The sequence below is a fragment of the Stegostoma tigrinum genome, chromosome 10 (assembly GCF_030684315.1).
Source record: "Stegostoma tigrinum isolate sSteTig4 chromosome 10, sSteTig4.hap1, whole genome shotgun sequence".
Classification (NCBI taxonomy): domain Eukaryota; kingdom Metazoa; phylum Chordata; class Chondrichthyes; order Orectolobiformes; family Stegostomatidae; genus Stegostoma; species Stegostoma tigrinum.
In genome coordinates, this window is record NC_081363.1 from 45,373,991 (window position 1) to 45,389,746 (window position 15,756).

General features: G+C 40.7%; 1 protein-coding gene across 3 annotated transcripts in view; it reads left to right on the forward strand.

The window, feature by feature from the left end:
* Positions 1–205: 205 nt before the first annotated feature.
* The window catches only part of LOC125455839 (guanine nucleotide-binding protein G(I)/G(S)/G(O) subunit gamma-2), an 82,139-nt gene continuing 66,588 nt past the window's right edge, over positions 206–15,756 (forward strand). The window contains exon 1 of one of the 3 annotated variants that reach the window (XM_048538352.2): positions 206–845. The gene's annotated coding sequence lies outside the window, so the exon portion shown is untranslated. The remainder of the gene's footprint in view (positions 846–15,756) is intronic. The other 2 variants (XM_048538350.2, XM_048538351.2) reach the window with 2 other exon arrangements.

Here is a 15,756-nt window from a genome sequence, read left to right on the forward strand (position 1 = left end):
AAAAAGACGTACACTCGAAGTGTCTAAAGAAACGATAATATTCTGGTTTTAAACCTCTGAGGATTAGATTCTGATTACTGTTCTGTGTCTGCTGTGCAAAGAAAGAGGCATTGCCACATTTACATAAACAACACAGGAAATCAGTCATTCACCGTTGCCATGGTAGCACTGGGGAAATCCATTTTATTAAAGTTCACTGTGTCCCTCTTAGGAACATTGCAAACAAAGAGCTGGAATAATAGAAGTAGACTGGGTGCAGATATAATAGCATAACTCTGGGTTTTAGTATGGGCAGTCTTTGCTGCTGATGTTGGTCTATCTGGTAGTCTTGTTCAGGAAGCGCCCCTTCATGCCAGCAGCTGGGAAGAATATCAAAGTCACACTGAGGTTTCTGTTAGTGAGGGTGGAGGGAAGCAAGCCCTTAGAATGATTTTATCATTTATTTAATATTTCAGACGCCAAGATGAATTCCTTTGATTACTTCACCTAATGCTTCAAATGAAGCTCAGAGAGCAGAGCATTGGTTGTAAAGTGCGGTGGAATTGCTGCAGAAATAAGCTGGTGAAAGGAACAGTTGCAAGGAGGGAAGCACAAGGCATACAGGAGAGAAGGGCTAAATGAGAGAGAAAGAGAGGCAGAGAAGGGGAAGTTACAGCAGCTAGAAAGGGGAGGAAGTGGGAGACCTGCTGCTTCCTGTAGACAGAATGATGATTGAAGACAAAGCTGGGTGTGGACTCGTCTCTCAGGGCTGCTGCCTACACAGCTGGTAAGCTTGGATTCTCCTGAATATTTAACCAATTTTAAGAAGAGAAGAGTGAATATCTGCTCACAGTTTAATGAACAAGGTAAATTAGCCTTTTTTCTTTCCTGGTTTTAATTCTACACTGAGGAATTTTGTTGATTACTGTATTTTTTTGCCAAAATAGACTTGATTGTATTTGGGACTACAGATATTAAAGCCCTATGTGTATTCCACAAACCGATATGATCAACAACTGTGCAATAACCATTATTGATTATTTTATAGTGTTGATGCTAAGAAAATGTAATGCTTTAATCTGAAAGCTTGCAGAAACCAAGTATGTAGCTGTTAGCAAGGAGAAGAAGAGCTGTCTGCTGTGAAGGAAGGTAGAATGATTTAATTGTAATTCATTCAGTGTGATTGGGAATTTGTGCTACAATCATTTAATGCCGATTGTAAAATTTTATACAAAACAACACACAACAACAATCAGCAGCTCAGTTCTTCTGATAACACAGTATGCCACAAAGGACTCAGTATGGATTTTGCTGTATGATTTTTTTCGTGTTCATATTCTCATTGCAGCTAAATGTCTGTATTTGTAAAATAATTCTTCAAACCAAAATGCATAAAATAACTGAACAGTAGAGTAATAATACTCATAATAAAGAAATTTTTTAATATCAAAATTACTGTAATTCTGAGAGCTGTAGGGATGACTACACGGGTCAATGCAAAATCAACCAGTTTTTTTTCCATAATATCACAGCATCTGCATTGAAAAGTCCATCATATAGAAAAAAGGTGTTGATTTGGTTGCCAGTAATAGCATTTAATTAGTAACTATGAATGCTATTTTTATATGCTGTGAAATCACATGACTTATTTAGACTGCACCGCCTCCATTTTATTGAAGAAAATGTAGATACCTTAAAATTAATTCAGTGATTCATAGCTGCTTACTAAATTAATGCCTTTTGAATTCTATCGGACAGTGTCATGAAAGATGATAACTAGGCAATGAAGAAACGATAGTTTCTGATGTGAAATACCAGTCAAATAATTTGAAGTAAAGGCAGAACATGCTAGAAATATTCAGCAGGTCAGGGAGTGTCCATGGAATCACTAATCCGAAACTCTCCATAGCTTCTCTCCACAGTTTTTGCTTCACAGCTGCTGCCTGACAAGCTGAACATTTCCAGTTTTCTTTTAAATATTTTATCTCAGGTTTCCAGCATCTGCAGTATTTTGCATTAGAGATAAATAAGGTATTTTCGTTACTTTATGGAAATCCACAACCATCGAGAGGTTTACATTTTTACTAGTGAGCTGTATCGTGTGTTATAGGTCTTACAATTCCCAAATATATGAAAAAACAAATATTAAATATTGCAGACAAACTTGTATCATAATAGCCTAAGTTTTATATCATCACTAATTAGCTTTTATTGTTGTGTAATTTGAGACTTGTTTAATCAATTGGTTCCATGTTCAGACTTAATGTGCTCAGGGGAATGCAACTGTTACACAAAAGTGAACCAGTTGGGAAATTATACAAACAGCAGTCTCTGAAAGTTTACAGCCCAATGGGATTTCCATTGCCCCTCCTAATCAAGGAAAGAGATTTTCTGTTGCCTGTTATAATGATAGACACTTCAGAGTCAAATTTCTGTTTTTGACAGTACATTCCCTACGATCAGTCTGTTAAATGGAAATATTAGTGAAATTCAATAAGCATTTGATCTTAACATTTAAATCAGCTGCCAGATTTAGCCTGCTGTCAATATTTTCTTTTCTAATGTTTAGACATGTTAATGGGACTAGATTATTGACCAACACTACTTATTAAATTATTCCTTCATGTTACATTGTTAACTGAATTATGAATCCAATAATTAAACTGTAGCACTTATTTGAGTGTCACAAGGAGGTGCAATCTGATACAGATACCAATACAAGGAGTTTACAATTACGGCCTACAATTGTCCATCTATTGTTCATTCTGTATTGATGAATAAATCACCACCAGGTGTCTGAATTAAATTAGATATGATCACAATGGTTCATTTATAGAAGTACAGATGTTGCCTTTGGCACAATACCACCCTATTTGTTTGTAACTGGTACCAGTATCACTCATTACTTTAGCACCATTTTCAACAACAATAGTAATAGTTCATAGTCAGAGTTATTTACATTCAAGAATAAATTGAATGTTGGAAAATGATACCATATTATAATAGTTTTGTGCGTACAATGATCAGTGTATTTTTTTAATTGTAAAACAGATAAGTTTAAAACAAAGAAGAGCCACACCCTAAGAAGTGCTTTTAATCTAAATGTAGAAATTGTTGTGGAAGAAATAGACATTTTTAATGGTCATAAGATACATCACACTACGTGGATTTATATAGTAATATGAAGAACATAGGACTAAGAAACAGCCATTTGGCCCAACCAACCCTACCCAGAGGTTATATTTCATTTATATTCATTTATATTCCTTTATTTCCTCATTTAAATCCAACTCTATCAACCTCGATTCTCTTCTCCCGTCATAATTTTTGCTTCATCACTCCATGAGGTATAGCGTTTCACAGCCTCATTACTCATTGGTTAAAGAAATATATTCTGAACTATATATTAAAATTCTTGGCTACAGTTTTATGTTGGTAGTATGTACATTATGCCTTCCCACATGTGGAAACTTCTCTTTGCATCCGCTCGATCAAAATCTGATGTAATTTTCGACCTCTACTCTCAGCATTCTTTCTTCTTTCTTCAGCCTACTCAACTATTTTGAATTATCCCCCCATGCATTTTATTGTCATTATTTGCTGCTTCTCCTGGACCTCAATTTTTTTTGTAAATATATTACAAATCTGCCTGCAGTGCTTAGAACGGTATAACTAAGGTTTGACACAGGTTGAGTACAGTTTTCTCACTTTTCAATTCTACGTCTCTAGAAATAAAGCCTGTTGTTTGATTTGTCTTCTTGAAGCCTTGCTAAAGTGCAGTGTAACTTTTATACTGATATATTTTGTATGCCTTGAATCCTTTACTCCTCTTTCTCCAACCTACGCTGTCCAGGTTTTATTCTTCCCACCACAATGTACTACTTCACATTTATGTGTTGGGCTTCATTTGCAAATGTTTATCCATTTTGCAAATTTATTAACTTCTTCCTACAACTTATGTCAGCCCTCCCTGGTATTGACTACCAATCCCCTCTCGCAATTTGATGTCGTTTACAAATTTATAATAGGACGAACACAGCAGGCCAAGCAGCATCAGAGGAACAGGAAGGCTGAAGTTTTAGGCCATTAGGCCCAAAACGTCAGACTTCCTGCTCCTGTGATGCTGCTTGGCCTGCTGTGTTCATTCAGCTCTACACCCTGTTATCTCAGATTCTCTAGCATCTGCAGTTTCTACTATCTCTGTAAATTTAGAAATTGTGTTTGTATGTTAATGTAAATCCGAGCTACAGATCTTTGCCAAAACTTTGAATGTTAATATAAGTTAATGTAAAATGTTAATGCTCGTGATCCCAGCACTGATCTTTGTGAAACGCTATTTCCCTACCTCTAGTGGTTTGGGTAACTGCCCTTTCCTCCCACTTTCTGCTTTCTGTCTCAAAGCCTTTTGACAATCCACCCTGCTGGTTGTGCTTCAACTTCATATTCTCTGACCTTATTCATAAGTCTATTATGGGACACCATATCAAATGGCTTTTGATGATCCAGATAATTTATATCTACTATATTATCACTCTCTACCTCCTCAAAAAATTCAGTAAAATTAGTCAAACAAAATGTTTCCTTTTTAAAATTCATGCTAATCATTCATGATGTTTCTCTTCTCAAGTTGTCTCTCAGATCCTCCATTCATTGGGGTTGTAGTTCCTGCATAACTAGGAGCAATGTTACAGACTTTAAGGCTGAAAATGAGCAGTTTTAAATGAGGTGGGCCTCACCGATGGCAACACTCTTAAGATTTTATTGCATTAAAATAGTCTGGTATTTTGTAGAAAAAGATGTCAAGGTTACTATGGTACTTACTGATCTCAAAATAGAGAATAATGATTATGGGATCAGAAAAAGTGATGGTGTTTTACTGATTCTGTTTATTTTGTTCTGCTCAAAGATTGATAAGATCTAAAGGGACTGCAAGATATGTCAGATACCCATTCTATGTTTACGTACTTAAAGTTGGTACAAAAGACATTGTTTTGGTGGCTGAAAACATTTGAGGCCTGGGTTAGGAATGACTATTGCCTGGACATCACAAAATTTCAGAATTTGGTGGGGACTGAGGAAGCCTGGATAAGTAAGGGTGCACTGGACTTAGGAAGTGGTATTTATTGCCTTCCCCTGTGACATGTTTCAAGGTGAGAAGGGCATTTAATCAGCCAAGAAATTGGTGGGTGCAGACACTGCCACCTTTTGGCCTCTATCCTGATTAAGTCCAAGACAGCCTTCCTGCGCTGCTGTGAATGGGTCCCTAAAGAATGGATTTAACGCCAATTTAAGGGTTGTATTGCACTGCTGCTGGTATTAACATAGTGGTGGGTGGCATCATGACACATGGGGACTACAGCAGTGTGCTTGTTGCTTGTGGCCTCCCGTGGTGACGTTCCTGTTTCAAAGGCAGTCTGCCTAATCAAGAGAGCGGGCACTGGGGAGATGGGAGTTTGGGGGCTGCACTGAGAGGCACAACCCTTACTGCCCACCACTCTGTAAAGCTCTGCAAAACTCCTCCTGCCATCATTAGGCTCTGGCTTATGTCGTTCTACAATCCTCCACTTCTGGCAAATGACACGTCAGGAGCTGCCATCATTTCCCCAGTGGCACTGCTAAGTGAAAGAGCTGTCAGCCCCTGATTGGCTGGCTTAGCCGGGACTTGCTTCCCCAGTGGAAGGTCCCTTTTCTGACCTGTTAGGTGCCTGATTGTCTTAGGTGGCCCTTTCCCAAAGGAGGGAATGTGGGTCTCTTGCTGACTTTCCAAAGGGCCAACCCCTTGCCTCCAAAGATTACCTCCTATTTTGGGAGAATCAGACATCGCAAGGGTAATGGAATGAACTGGGTGTAATGCGGGCTTAGGGTACTGCCAAAGGTCAGATGTAGCGCAAGTAGACCTGATGGGCCCGAGGAAAGCATTCCTGCTCCTCATGGTCTACAAGCAACACAATCCTACTCCACTGATTGGGGCTTTCTCACCTCTTTTTGCCTGCTGGAACGAGTTGGGAATCCCAGTCACGGTGTTTTGCAAATTCAGTTAAAATGGTGACCATCCATTTGCATGGTTCTGGATGATAACCATACTATGTGTGACAAGTATTGTGTAACCACAAACCTCCAAGCACTTAGTTTGCAGGTCATTTATTTTGCAATGGTAATAATGGGTGCAGACAGTTATTGTCACTGCTGATGACATCTGATACGTTTAAATGATCTCAGGTTTGAAAATAAAGTAGGGGGTTTCACAGTGGCTCAGTGATTAGCACTGCTACCTCACAGTGCCAGGAACCAAGGTTCAATCCCACCCTCGGGCAAGTGCCTGTGTGGAGTTTGCACATTCTCCACATGTCTGCGTGGGTTTTTTGCAGGTGCTCCAGTTTCCTCCCACAGTCCAAAGGTGTGTGGGCCAGGTGGATTAGCCATGCTAAAGTGTGTTCCATAGTGCTCAGGGATGTGTAGATTAGGTGGGTTATAGGGGAATTGGTCTGGGTGGGATGCTGTGAGGGTCAGTGTGGACTTGCTGGGCTGAAGGGCCTGCTTCCAGACTGTAGGAATTCTATGAAAACACACAGGGCTTACTCTTCTTGGCTATATGCAAGTTGCGTCCATTTTTTTTTTGTCAGGAGATTCTTTTCGTAAGGCCCAGTGAGATTTCTTGCTGTATTTTACCAAATGTGCCTCATTATCAAAATGCCCTGCCGTCAGTGCATCCATCACACCTGATTCTGTTCTTATCTTCCCACACGCAGCTGTCGGAAGATCTCATCACTCACCGAAATCTCTCCCTCACTTTAACGTCACATGGGCAAGCACTGTTAGTTGCTGTATGGTTCCTGACATTTTCCACAGATGTGGCAGGTTTCGGGGGGAAGGTGGGGTGTAAAATTGTCTACACCTTTATAGGGGTATTCTTGGAGGTTCCGCAAATGTGGGGCTTCCTCTTCACCCATGACCAGCAGTAGGGGGCCACAAGATCACACTGTGCCAGCCTGGTCCATGATTGCACCCAGGTTAGTGCAGTTTCATAAAAGCCCAGCACAGTAGGAAGAAGGTTAATGGCCTTCACAATCCTGCAAATTTAAGTGTCACCATCTACTCTTGGGCAGCACACACTCACTCTATCTCTACTCCTGTACCCACCTTCTGCCAACACTCGTGTTCTTTGACTCTCACTATTGCCTGTAACATCTTCCCTCACTCATCCCAAAACCTCCCCACCAGTATTAGCTGTACCATCACTTTCATCTCCTGTATTAGCTGCCTGTATCTCATTCCAGGAGGAAAACAGTTCACAATAAGACAGCATCAAGGAAGATGGTGTACTGCCTGAAATTTGGCTCCCCCACACACCGACCACACCCCCCCCAACCCCTTTAACAGGAGACAATTCCAAATATGAACATCCTGAGCAACTGATTGCGTCCAAAATTGCTATTGGAAGCTGCCCTTGTCATACTGTGCTGGAACCCTCTGAGTGAAGGTTATTTGCCTTGATTTGACTGAGGACTACTGCTGACGACTGTAGCCAGCTTCCTCCCATTGTGCCTGAACTAAATGACAAGACAAGACAGAAGTGTCGCAAGCTGGTAGATCTGGCTGAGGAAGCAATATGCAGAAAGGCCAGGCAGGGTTGCTGTAAATATCCAGATGGGCTCAGAGCAAGGATGTGAACAGCACGGGAATTCAGTCCAGCCTGGTCTGGGAGCTGCATGTGTGTCCTTGCAGCAGCTTTCCAATGATAGCTGTTGGCCAGCCATGGTGCAGCCTGAGGGTCAGATGTGCCTTTAAGTGATTTGGAAGGGTCCTTTAGAGGCGGATACATAGCAGATGTAGTACCTATGGGGTGAGTGTAGTCAGTGTTCCCTTCTGTTTCTTATATGCAAGCCTTGTCTAAACAATGTGATCCAAAAGCATGGCATCAGTTATCACATGCAAATCGACGACATACAGCTTTGCCTGATTCCTGTCTGTCAAGTCCTGCGCTAAATTTTCTGTCTGCCTATCCTCTGTCCAAAACTGAATGAAAAGATATTTTCTCCAATCTATATTGGAGAGCTTGAAGCCATAATTTTTGGTTCCTGCTCTACATCTCGTTCCCCAGTTGACAACTTCGTTCTTCTCCCTGGTAACTATCTTGAGACTTTCTTTTATCCGTTCATAGGATGAGGGTTACGTCAACATTTGGTGTTATCGCTAATTGCCCAGAGGGCATTTGAAAGTCAGCCACAGTGCTGTGGGTCCGGAGTCTCACATAGGCACTAGATAAGGGTGGCAGTTTTCTTCCTGAGTGAACCAGATGGTTTTTTTCCAACAATCAACAATGGTTTCATGATCATCATTTACCACTTAATTCCAAAACTTTTTTTTATTGAATTCAAATTCCACCATCTGCTGTGGCAGGATTTTTGCCTAAGTCTCCAGGGCATTACCTAGGACTCTGGATTAATAATCTAGCGATAATGCCACTCAACTATTGCCTCCCTAATACTGAATTGTTCACGATTGATCTTGAGTTGTTCTTCCACTCATATGTTCTATACCTTTTCATTAAAATGAATTTTCACCCCTTGAGCATCACTTAGCTTCAGCCCTGTCTCCACTTGCCAGCTGCTGAAGTGCTCATTTGTATCTTTGTTACCTCAAAAATGGACCAGCTGGACTCTCACATTCAAGCTTCTTACTATCTTCTAAAATTCTTCCGCACGTTTCCCAAACTCTGTAAGTGCAGTTCACCCATCGCCCCTTTGTTCCAACATTCGTGTTTGCCCATTCACTTGACAAGTCTCTGATTCTGGAATTCCCTCCTTCCACCTCTCCACCTCTGCTTTGCTTATCTTCTCTAAGCCACTTTTTTAAAACCAAGCTTTTCATCTCAATTTTTGTTCACCTGACCAAATATTGCCAGTTGTAATTGTTAATGCCCCTGTGAAAAGCGTTGGGCATACATTATGCTAAAGGTAATATATACATATAACTTATTATTGTGGAATGATGTTCATGAAGATATGTTTTCATGGTGGGATTATTAGTCATTGGTTTTGCTTTGGGCAGTTTACATTACGGCACATCTGGCACTGTTCTAATAGCAGACGCACTTAGGTTTGCTAATACCCATTTCAACCATGAGCTCAGCAAAACATTGCTCTGGGGGCTTGTCAAGACACTGTGGGAATGGGAATGAGCTAGGGATCAGGCCACAGCAATGATGGGACAGAGCTGGGGACCAGACATGGGTGCAAATGGTTGCATGTAGGTGGCAGTGGGAAGTTGGGAATCTGAGCCGGAGCTGGAAATAGGCTGCAAAGCTTTTGTGAGAGCAGCAAAGTGCACAGACAGCAGGGGGAGAGTGGGTCGATGGGTTGAAGGTCTGAGGATAAGACCATGGGTTGGTGCTTCTCTCTGATGGACAATATTTTTGGTCAAAGTCAAGAAGAACCTGTGATCAGGATTACAGTCCTGGTTCTTCCATGAAGCAAGTCCAATTAATTTAGATGCCAGTTCTTTTCACTTGACAAGTACAACATCACTGTTACCTCTATTAAACGCCTTTTAATATATGTATGTTTCTGTAAGTTTATGTTCTTGGTATTTCAAAGGTTCTTGGTATTTCAAAAAGCAATGCAATTCAGTGTTACATAATGCAATCGGAACGGAACTATTAATAGCTATTCTGTTAAAACTGTTTGTCTTTCCCTTCTCTGACATATACAACAGTTTTATTAACATCTCCTTTTATGTGTATTTAATGTTGCCTATGTTTAGTTGGCTGGTCAGCCGGTTTGTGATGCAAACTCGCGTCAACAGTGTGGCTCAAATTCCCATACTAGCTGAGGTTACCATGAAGAACTAAGGTAAAACACAGATATACAGATGTTGGGATTGTGAAACAAAAATAGAAATTGCTGGACAACCTCTGCAGATTTGCCAGCATCTGTGGAAAGAAAACAGGATTAACATTTCCGGTCTAGTGACCCTTTGTCAGAAGTGATAGGTGCCTCTGATGCTGCCTGGCCTGCTGTGCTCATCCAGCTCCACACCTTGTAATATAAATAATAGGTGAAGATGGAGCCCAGAAACAGAGATACGGGCAGACAAAGGGATGGATAATGGTGAACCAGGGAGAAAGACTAGCTGCTCATGGAGACTGTGAGTGGTCTACTCTACATTGACGGGATGAAACCCAGACTGGGTGACCATTTTGCAGAACACCTGTGTTCTGTTTGCAAAAAAGACCCTGAGCTTACGGTTACCTGCCACTTCAACACACCAACATGGCCAATATTTCTGTCTCAGACCTGCTGCAGCGCTCCAGCAAGGCTTAGCGCAGGCTGGAAGAACAGCATCTCATTTTCCATTTGCAGACTCTTCAGTTTTCAGGACTTGATGCCCAGTTCAGTAATTTCAGGGCCTGAGCACGTTTTCCCATGCCCTTACCCCAACTCCCACACCCTAGGCCCTGTCGTTACATGACCAACTTTCAGCACAGCCAAGCAATTTTCACTTACTTATGGTCCCCATTAGCAGTTCTCCCTTCTCCCTCGCTCACCATTATCTATCTCTTCATCAGTCTAACTGTCTATTTCTACCTCTGGGCTCAATCTCTACCTATCACTTACCCCTTTACCACCTCCAAACCCCTGCTTTTGGCATATATATCAACGTTTCCTAGCTACCATCAGTTCTGAAGAAGGGTCACTGGGCTTAAAAATTAACTCTGTTTTCTCTCATTTCACAAGTGCTGCCAGACCTGCTGAGCTTGTCCAGCAATTTCTGTTTATGTTACCACAGAGGAATTTCCTTCTCAAGCTCTCCCCTCACCTGAGGCTTGGTGAGCTCAGGTCAAGCTGCTACCAGTCCTAGCACTCTCTCATTGTCGTGCTCTCGCTGTCACTGTAAGGACAGCCTGTGATCCAGTAGTACTATGGTGACTTTGATTTACCCTGATGGATCCCAAACAGGGTTTCAGTGTCCAAGTAACCCAGCAAAGTCCAACACCTGTACAATTGCAACAAACAATGTTTGCATGTATGCATTTGTGATGGTTAGGGGTGGCCTGACACGGTTTGTGTCCTGTCATCCTGCCCAGTAGCTTCTGCTGTCTATTGGAGTGCAGTCAGGGACAGATGTGTGTGCATATACTTGACACAAACTGTGAGCAACAGCACATAAGCAGGTTCAAAACTGTGCTTTTCAGCTTTTGGACTGACTCTAGCTTTAAGGGTAATGCTCAACAGGATTTACATCCCTGCTTTTGGAGGCTAGAAAATGAGTTTAATTCATTTCAGTTTGCATTTGGACAGTCACAGAGGGTTGATTACAGTGTAGGAGTTCTTAATATTATATATCCCATTCTCAAATTATTCTTCTGGTTAAATATGAATAAAATGCAACTTTTAAAGCATCACAACATGCTGCGGTACAAGTTTTTATAATAAGGTGGCAGGTAGGTTACAGGTTACAAAGAAACAAAATACTGTTCTTGCTGGAAATCTAAAACAAATATAGAGATTTCTGGAGAAAATCGGTCGGTTGGAGAGAGAAAGAGTTGATCATTCTTCATCAGAACCTCTTAAGATACACTTTAACTGATATAATCATAGAATCCTTACAGTGTGGAAACAGGCCATTCAGCCCATTGAGTCCACACCGACCTTCCAAAAAACATCCCACCCAGATTCCTCTCCCACCCTATTCCCATAGCCCTGTATTACCCATGGCCATCCCACCTAGACTACGCATCCTTAGACACTATGGGATATTTAGCATGGCTAATGCAGCTAACCTGCATATCTTTGGGCCATGGGAGGAAACTGGAGCATCCGGAAGAAACCCACACAGACACAGGGACTGCATTGCACACAGACAGTCACCAGAGGCTGGAATCAAACCCAGGTTCCCAGTGCTATGAGGCAACAAAGCTAACCACAGAGCTACCTTACCACCCTATAAGGCTGATTATTTATTGGGAAATTAGTAAATAAGTTGGAAAGGCCTTGTATGTAGAGTTCCTACACGGTCTGAAGTCAGAGGATAAATAAAAGCCTAGATTTTCACAGAGTTGTGCTGACTCGGTGGCTTATAATGTAAAATGGTGCTGAGAAGCTGGATTTGGAAGCCACAGTACCATTCTGACAAATCTTACTTTTGCCAATGGGAGAGTGGGAATAGGCAGTGACTACTAAACTCAAAGCCAGAGGGTCATTTCAAGTTATTGCTCAGTTCAAACGGACCCCCTTTTCACTGAAGTGAGAGTCTTATTTCACAGAGTGTGGTGAGAATATTTTGATGAATAGATGCAAGTCCTCTCAAGGGTAGATAAGGTCTGTGAAACTGCCAGGCTGTGAAGTTATTTAAATAGCCTTCTGTTTACAGTTTCAAATTGAAAAAGAACCTGCATTCTGATTTTAAAACAGTTGATGCTGGCAGTTTCATTATTTGTTTGTTGATATAACCATAATGGCTATCATGATAACTCTACTACTGCTTGGCTGCTTTTCATAGCCTATCATCACATCAGAGGTTTGAATGTTCACAGTATGACAACCTTTAGAGATTATTAAAGGATTAGCTGTCACTGATGGGTTATGGATAAAAATATTTGGTTTTGTAAGAGAGAAATTAAATACAGTGAATAGGTTTTTGTGAATGGCAGCATGTTTTATGAAACATTTGATATTTGAACTTTGTTTCATCTTAGTGTGGCTGTTGAAGTATGCAAATGGACACTGGGTAAGTTGGCACGGAGGGCATAAAGATAGTGAGTGAGGAGAAATGAATGAGAATTAGGTTTTATTGTCACGGGTATTTGAGTACAAAAGTACATGAGTACAGCAAAAAGTGTACGACGGCACTATGTGTGGCGACCTCTTAGGTACATAGTACCTAGTTACAAATCTAAGGCACTAAAATAGATCAGTGAGTGAGCACTAAGCTAATATAGTGGCTCTAAGGCCTAATGGGGTGGGTTTGGATTCACATGGAGAGTGGTTGGGGTGAGGCGTAGAGACCATAATGTTTAAGGACACAACTGGAAATAGGTCTCATGGAACAGAGATTCTTCCTTTTGCTTTTAAATTAGCCATCCTTGGCAAATGGCCGCCATTGAACCATTTCCAATCTCCATCTGAGAACGATGGGCCTGACCCATCTTTGTCTCTCTCTCCCTCTCACACACACACACACACACACACACACACACACACACACACACACACACACACACACACACACACACACACACACACACACACACACACACACACGGAACAAAGATCCCACCATGATCCCACACTCTATCACTAAGTCTGTGCAATAAGCCAGGAAATTTCCTGATTCCTACAATCCAACTCAGTAACAAGAAACAATCTGCAATTGGTTATGGACAGTTCATACCTAAAAATTGGTCTAATGTCGCCTAAAACTAGATTTAAAATTGAAATTTACTGTTAAGCCTGTCTCAAGTCAAGTTGTTTGAGTATCCAAAAGAAAGTCAGTCATCTAGGGTTCTTGTTAATTGGATGGCTTCAAGCAGTTTTCAGTGATCTTCTGCATTTTGCATTAAGGTGATGTAAAAAGTTCCTGAACAATTCCTGAGTTTACCTGTGGCACAGCAGCTGCTTGGTTTATCTTGCAAACTTTGCCTCTGGTTCGTCAACCAGATTGGTCAGCCACAGTCAGGGTATATGCTGAAGAAAGAGGGAGAGAGGGAAGGACTGTGAGAGCTCTCTTCACTGTTACCCATACATTGTTCTCCTACTTCTGCATAATTGACCCTGGAAAAGGTACTTCTTTAAACATAAATAGTTAGCGTATTACCCCAAGACTTCTATTCACAAATTGGTCAATTACCAGATATAGTCTCAGTAAATTGCAGAGCCATCGCTCCAGCCCTATTGTTTTAAAGAGATTACACTGTCTGGTTGGTGGAGTCCTTTTCTCAGCTCGTGTACATTGTCTAAAGTGATTTCAGTTTAAAGGCTTAATCCACAACTATCTGATTAGAGAGGTTATGCCTGGAACTTGTGAGTAGTTCAGGAGCTGTGTCTAGATTTGAACCAGCTGATACTTTTGGTGTTGTAATAATTTTGTCATTTGTAAGATGGAGTTAAAAAAATGTTCATTTATCTGATGGGCTCCAGATACTGTCATTTTAAAAATATTGTTGTCAATATTTTTAAACTTTTTCTGTGGTTTCAGACCACTCAATAAATAGTCACTTCCAATGCATGAAATCCATTTGAGGTGTTAAGGATTTCACCTGTTATCTGGAGAAAGGTCTGGCATTGCCTCATGTTGGGCAAGCCTGCCAAAGTACAAGCAAACTGAGCAGCTGTGCAAACTTCAGTAACTCCCACCCCCTCCCTCTCTATCCTACCCACCACAATGTCAAGTCCTTCAATGACTGTGCAGTTTTATCTGCCATCAGTGCCTTATAAGGACAGGCCTCCCTGCAGCTGGGCTCATCCCAACAGTGGCAAGAAGAGGTTCTTCAGTGGTAATTGTCAGCCACTTAAATGATGGCAGCATAGAAACGTTGACAATATGCCTTCCCAATGTAATTCTGCTGGAGGCAGGAGGTAATAGGTTTTAGGTGGGTCTGCCTAATTACATGCCCTTCTTGCGTCCATGTTGCCAACAGTGAGATCAGAAGATCTGCCCAATGTAAAATGAGTGTTGATAACAACTGACTTCATAATATGTTCCCATGATCCTTTCTGTCTTGGGGTACAACACTTGGCAGGAAGCAGTTTTTTTCTAATTGAAGTGAGCGATGTCCTAAAATGTATAGGTGAATTAATCCATTTACTTGTTTTAGGTCTTCATGAAATCTTTGGCTCCATGTGTTCTCTGAATTAGACAAGGGCTTTATCTTGTCAGTAACTACGTCAGGAAGAGATGACTAAAAATCAAACACAAAAAATAAGAACACCAGTGTATTTTCCTTTGCTATCAGTCCATTAATCTTTATGTTATAGGGTACTCAGGTATCCCAGGCACACATGAGTTGTGTTTGATAGATTTGCAAGTTATATATTCACCCATGATATACAGCATCATGTGCAGCTTTATGATGCCTATAACTGAAAAATAATAATGTGTATTTTTCCTTTAATGTGACAACAGACATTATCATAATATGAATGGATCGTTATTATATTGTAGTTAGAATCTTTAGCGGTTTATTGGAACATCAAAGGACCTCGGGCTGGCAATGAAAATAAATGAAGCACCATTATAATCAATAGAAAAGCTAAAGAATTCTCAACTGTTCATCATAACAGACAATATCTTGACTAATTACCATATAAACAACAGAAATACTGCATTATTTTATTTTTGGGAACTACCTAGATTAACGTGTATCTATTTACACAGGAAACCATTGAAGCTGGTTGTCTCAATGATCAACCTACGGCATTTATATCTTTAGAAGGATAGCAAATTCTAAAATTCAATACTGGTCCATCCTTAAATTGTACATTCTGAGCCTGAACATAATATTCATATCTGGATGAAGAAATGATCTTCCATCGATCCACTAAATAGGTTGGCATAGTTTTGCTGATAAAAGTCCCATTTAAAGACTGGTCAGGATGCTTAATTTCTATAATTCTATAATTTAACTTCTTTAATTATCCAACCCCTACAGCAAAGTAGTACAGACAAAACAAAAAGCTTGTGACAGCATCTTAAGTATGTAATTGAGTCATAATACTGTCTCACTCGATAATTATAGCTTTTACTGAAGAAACGAGAATGTAGGAGATAAGAAGAGGA